Here is a 6,195-nt window from a genome sequence, read left to right as displayed (position 1 = left end):
ATCTTTAGTGATGGATCAGAACACACAGTTAAATCTGTCGTCGATGAGAATAGGAACAAATTTGAGGTAGAAGATTCAGACGAATTGGAAGAGTTACAGAATAAACTTGAAAATGAGGAATGCCCGGCAGATGCTTGGGCAAATCTGTGTCCTGAACAGGAATTAGAACGTTTAGAATGTAAAGAAGAAATTAGAGAAAAAGAACAGGCAGCGGGGGAACATGTAGAGGAAGTAGGTCAGGAACCCGTCGACAACATTCCAGATTTATCTGTTAGGAACGATCAGGCATGTCCGTTAGAAAAGAATAATAATGTAATGAGTAGGAGAGAGGGCCTGGAGTTAATTAGATCTCTGAATGAGAAGCAGCTCTCGGTCTTCTATAAAATCCGCAACTGGTGTTTAGATAAAGTAAATGGTAGAAACCCAGAACCCCTCCACGTGTTTATATCTGGAGGAGCTGGAGTCGGAAAGAGCTACCTAGTTAGAGCGATTCAGTATGAGGCTACGAGGTTATTGTCACCAACTTGTCAGAAGCCAGATAATATTTGTGTTTTATTAACGGCTCCAACAGGAATAGCTGCTTATCATTTAAATGCAGCGACTATCCACAGTACATTTGGCATTGGCAAAGACGTCAGCCTTCCTTACACACCTTTGAGTGAGGAAAAGCTGAACTCTTTGCGTGTTAAATATGAATTTGTGGTCTAGTTTATTTCAGCTCGTCGAGTTAACAACAATCGTTCGGCAAAAAGATGAAGAGTTTGCGCAATTATTAAATAGGATGCGGACGCATAAAAAAGGTACACCGATGTTAGCGCGTGATGTAAACGTCTTAAAACAGTGTGAAACAGGTGAAGAGAGCACAGCCTTACACATTTTTGCTACAAATTCCCAGGTAGATGAATATAATGAGAAGCAGTTAAGAAGCATATGTCCTGACTACATAATTATATGTGCTCAGGACTTTGGTTACAATAAAAAAACTGGTAAATTAGAGTTAAAGTCAGATTATCATGTTAGAGCTAAGAAAACTAGTTTACCAAAAGAGCTGTATTTAGGTAAAAATGCTCGAGTCATGTTGTCTCAGAACATCGATGTAAATGACGGTTTAGTAAATGGTGTATGTGGCACAGTGATTCACATTGAACAGCCTGGTAAAAATGAGTTTCCTCTCAGAGTTTATGTTAAATTTGATGATGACAAGATAGGTAAAAACAAGAGGAAAGAAACCGTTTACCCATCAGCAGAGTTAGTAGGTTCAGTACCAATTGAACCTCAGGAAGAGAGAGCCAATAAAAAAGGCATGAGACGACAGTTTCCATTAAAGTTAGCCTGGGCCTGTACTGTACACAAAGTACAGGGCCTTACAGTAGATAGTGCTGTCGTCTCTTTAGCTAAGATCTTTGCACCAGGACAGGCTTATGTGGCATTAAGTAGAGTTAGAAGCCTGTCGGGTTTAATTATTCAGAAGTTTAAAGAGAAGGTTGTTTATTGTAATGACAGCATTAAACAGGCCATTGATAACATGCCACCATTTATAACTGAAAGCCACACAGTAGGAAAAGATGGTTTTAGAGTATTTCTAATGAATGTTCAGAGTTTAAATCGCCATGTCTCAGATTTGGCCAAGTGTACACAGCATTTGCAGCCTAACTGTATTGCTGTGACAGAGACATGGATACCTGCTGATGTTAGCTTAGATTCTGTAGAAATTACTGGATATAGGTTTAGTAATGCTCCACGTAGTCTAGCCTACACGAGCAATAATCCAGTGTTGACTTCACTTCAAGGCCAACAGCGTGGTGGTGTTGGTATGTACTGTGACAGTAATGTAGGGTTTGAAAGTGTCACAGTAGCAGGTTTAAATGTAGAGTGTTTAGCTGTAAAATGTGTCACATACAACATTTTAATAGCAGTCATTTACAGGCCACCATCATATCCCGTGTCTGTCTTTTTCAGACATTTTGAAGCATTGTTAAATGTATTAGTCACATAGTGGAACAATAGTAGTTTTTGGTGATTTCAATGAGGACATTTTGAAGTCCTCAACAATTAGTCAGAAAATGACAGACAGAGGATATGAGCAACATGAAATTTTTCTACACAAATATCTTTTAATTGTAAATTTAAAAAAAAAAAAAATTCTGAGTTGAAAACATTCCAATCACCTAGCAACAGCGGCATCGCGATGGGGGCGGGGCTAATGGAATGGAATTCTTTTGATAGACTACGTCTCCTAGCAACAGAGTGACCATTCTCTCAGTCCTTTGATCTCAGTGATGTCATAAAAGCAGGTTATAAGTCTCACAACGTCCAGATATTCTGTCATTTTGCAGATAGAAGCAGAAGAATCAGCGCATCTCTTTGTTAAAACTCAACCACGTATTTAAAACGCAACATTTATTTTACACGTCTTTAAGCAGTGAAAATGAACAACGCCATGGAAGGAACGAGCAGTTTACCAACCAAACACACGCCTGAGGCATATTTAATGGATTTGATTCGACCGGTGGTTGAATCCTGTTTTGGTCTGCTGAACTGGGCTCAATGCGTCAAACTGGTATCAGGAAACCCAGATGTGGAGACCAACATTATTTTAAAAGGACTGATGTTTGAAATAGTGACAATCATCACAAATTTAGTCAAAGAGAAGATTCACGCACAATGTCAAATATCCAAGGAGGATGTTTTGGCCACAGTAGGTGATGCTGTTCCCAAGACTTTTGCAGAAGTTTTGAAAATCAAGGAAGACATCGAACTGGAGAAATCTGACTCTCTGACAAGTTTAATCGTGGAAGAGGTGACAGACAGAGTGAATTCTGACAGTGAAAAACCTGATTCTCCCATCAAAAATGTTGATGGAATGGTCTCAAACATGTGCATAATGCTGAGAAAGTTGTTTCAGGCCATTGGCAAACTGAAAAAGAAATCCAAACTCCCTTCAACAGAAACGGTGGACGGCATGGAGACAAAGCCCACAGAAACAGAAGCTCACGTTAAAAGTTCAGACGTGGAGAAATCACCTGCGGACAGATCATCTGAACCTGGACAGATTCAAGACCTTTCAGGTGCCAAAAATCTGGGAGAGACAAGTGCTTCCCTCCCAAAATCTGCACGGAAGCAAAAAAGACATGTTAAAAAACAAGCCGAGGAGGACTCATCACTCAGATCTGTGGAGTCCAGAGAAATCCCACATATGGAGTCCCAGAGTCCTCTGAAACAGGACCGTGTCCCAAAGACCGATTTGATCCAGGAAGATCAGGCGCCACAAGAAACGGTCCCCAGAAAGGCACACAAAAAGAGAGTTTCAATCTCATGTTTTAAAGATGAAGAATCTCCCCAGCCTGAAAAATACAAAACAACTCCCGATGTGGAGTCTCCACGTCTTCTGAAGAAGAAGCCTGAGGCCGTAACCAAGCATGATATGGCAAAGCAGTACTCCTCTGCAGACTTCACATTGTCTCCAGAGTCTTTAGCAACTCCTGTAAAGTCCAAAGAGACAGACAGTCACCAACAAGACACAAATCTTAGAGAGACACGTGCGTCCCTCCCAAAATCTGCAACGAAGCAAAAAAGACACGCTAAAAACCAAACTGAGGAGAGCTCACCACCCAGACCTGTGGAGTCCATAGAAATCCCACATATGGCGTCCCAGAGTCCTCTGAAACAGGACCGTGTCCCAAAGGCTGATTTCATCCAGAAAGAAACAGTCCCCAAAAAGACACACAAAAAGAGATTTTCCATCCCATGTTTTAAAAGCAAAGAATCTCCCCAGCCTGAAACATACAAAACAACTCCCGATGTGGAGTCTCCACGTCTTCTGAAGAAGAAGCCTGAGGCCGTAACTAAGCAAGAACAGGCAACGCAGTACCCTTCTCCAGACTTGACACCATCTACAAAATCTCAAGAGATACATCAGGACCAGCAAGACAAAGAATCACCTGCAGACAGATCATCTGAACCTGGACAGATTCAAGACCTTTCAGGTGCCAAAAATCTGGGAGAGACAAGTGCTTCCCTCCCAAAATCTGCACGGAAGCAAAAAAGACATGTTAAAAAACAAGCCGAGGAGGACTCATCACTCAGATCTGTGGAGTCCAGAGAAATCCCACATATGGAGTCCCAGAGTCCTCTGAAACAGGACCGTGTCCCAAAGACCGATTTGATCCAGGAAGATCAGGCGCCACAAGAAACGGTCCCCAGAAAGGCACACAAAAAGAGATTTTCCATCCCATGTTTTAAAAATGAAGAATCTCCCCAGCCTGAAAAATACAAAACAACTCCCGATGTGGGGTCTCCACGTCTTCTGAAGAAGAAGCCTGAGGCCGTAACCAAGCATGATATGGCAAAGCAGTACTCCTCTGCAGACTTCACATTGTCTCCAGAGTCTTTAGCAACTCCTGTAAAGTCCAAAGAGACAGACAGTCACCAACAAGACACAAATCTTAGAGAGACACGTGCTTCCCTCCCAAAATCTGCAAGGAAGCAAAAAAGACATGCTAAAAACCAAACTGAGGAGAGCTCACCACCCAGACCTGTGGAGTCCATAGAAACCCCACATATGGAGTCCCAGAGTCCTCTGAAACAGGACCGTGTCCCAAAGGCTGATTTCATCCAGGAAGAAACAGTCCCCAAAAAGACACACAAAAAGAGATTTTCCATCCCATGTTTTAAAAGCAAAGAATCTCCCCAGCCTGAAACATACAAAACAACTCCCGATGTGGAGTCTCCACGTCTTCTGAAGAAGAAGCCTGAGGCCGTAACTAAGCAAGAACAGGCAACGCAGTACCCTTCTCCAGACTTGACACCATCTACAAAATCTCAAGAGATACATCAGGACCAGCAAGACAAAGAATGGGCCAAAACCTTGGTGGAAACGCTCGTGGAAAATTTAATTTTGCGCATCTTCAGAAAGGCACAGATAGCATGTTCCCAGTACGACTCTGATGCTTTCAAACGGCGTCTCTGCGAGAAAATGTGGGTGGAAGCTGAACGATTAAACGTCAACATCCCCCTTGTAAATCTTGCAAAACTGGAAAGGAACATCTACAAGGACCTCTGTAAATATTTTTCCATTCCACAGTTAATTGCTGAGAAATGTCTTCTTCACAGAGACCGATTCACAGATGAGGTGATTGTCAGCTCATTTAAAAAACACATCTCAAAGAAGCCTGCATCCAGGTTCAGCCTGATCATCAACAAATTTAAAAGTAAATCTCCAGAGACCCCCAATGTCTTGGAGTCACCGGATGAAGACCAGATTTCAGAGTTCGAATCCTCTGAGAGTGAGGATTCGACACCTTGTTCAGAGACAGACTTGGACGTCCTGCGTGAACATGAGAGATTGAAAAGACAAGAAAAATGTGAGTTTTATATTGACAAAATTACTGTTTCCATCATCTCTCGTCTCTTTACAAATGCTAATTTACCCTGTTCCAAGAAGAACTACGAAGACCTGTACGAGCGTCTGTACAACAAAATGTTGACTGAAGTTGAAAAGGTAGACTTCAAAATTTCACCATGGAAGTTCAAAAATCTCGGTAAAAAGATGTACAAAGGGGCGTACGAGCGTATCATGAACCCACACGTTATGATGGTGGGTTTCAGTAATTTAGAGCAGCCAATATCAGATGAAATTTTTCTTGAAGTTTTCAAAGAGGAAATAACGGGAAGACCAGGAAAGCTGCAAAAGTTTGCTTCATCTGTGTGGCGTTGCATCACAAAACCGTTTAGATGTCACAAGAAGGTTCATGTTGTCTGAAAACAATTTTAGACTGAAATATACATATGTCTAAATGTAGATAGAAGGAAATGCGATTTCCATAACAAGTCAATCATTAATACAACAACAACAACAACAAATCAACACATAAAATGTAAAAAAATCCACAATCAAAACCAAAAACACAACATAAAAACACAACAATTAAAAACCAAACTACACGCTTCCCTTCCGGCTTGTCCCGCTGAAGGCGTCGCCACGGCGATCATGTTGGTGGAAGCCGAACACCCAAGAAGATCTTACAAAACTAGAAAGGGACATCTACAGACCTTAAAAGTCTTACTACTCCACAACAGATTGTTGACAAATGTCCTCTGATCTAAGAGCCATTGACAGAGTTTGACTCCCATGGACTCAAAGTTCAGCCAGTTTAGCAACAAATTTAAAACAAAAATCACCAGAAATCCCCGATG

Source organism: Telmatherina bonti (genome assembly GCF_933228915.1).
Source record: "Telmatherina bonti genome assembly, chromosome: 12".
In the NCBI taxonomy this organism is placed as follows: Eukaryota; Metazoa; Chordata; class Actinopteri; order Atheriniformes; family Telmatherinidae; genus Telmatherina; species Telmatherina bonti.
Note: the sequence above shows the minus strand (reverse complement) of the source record.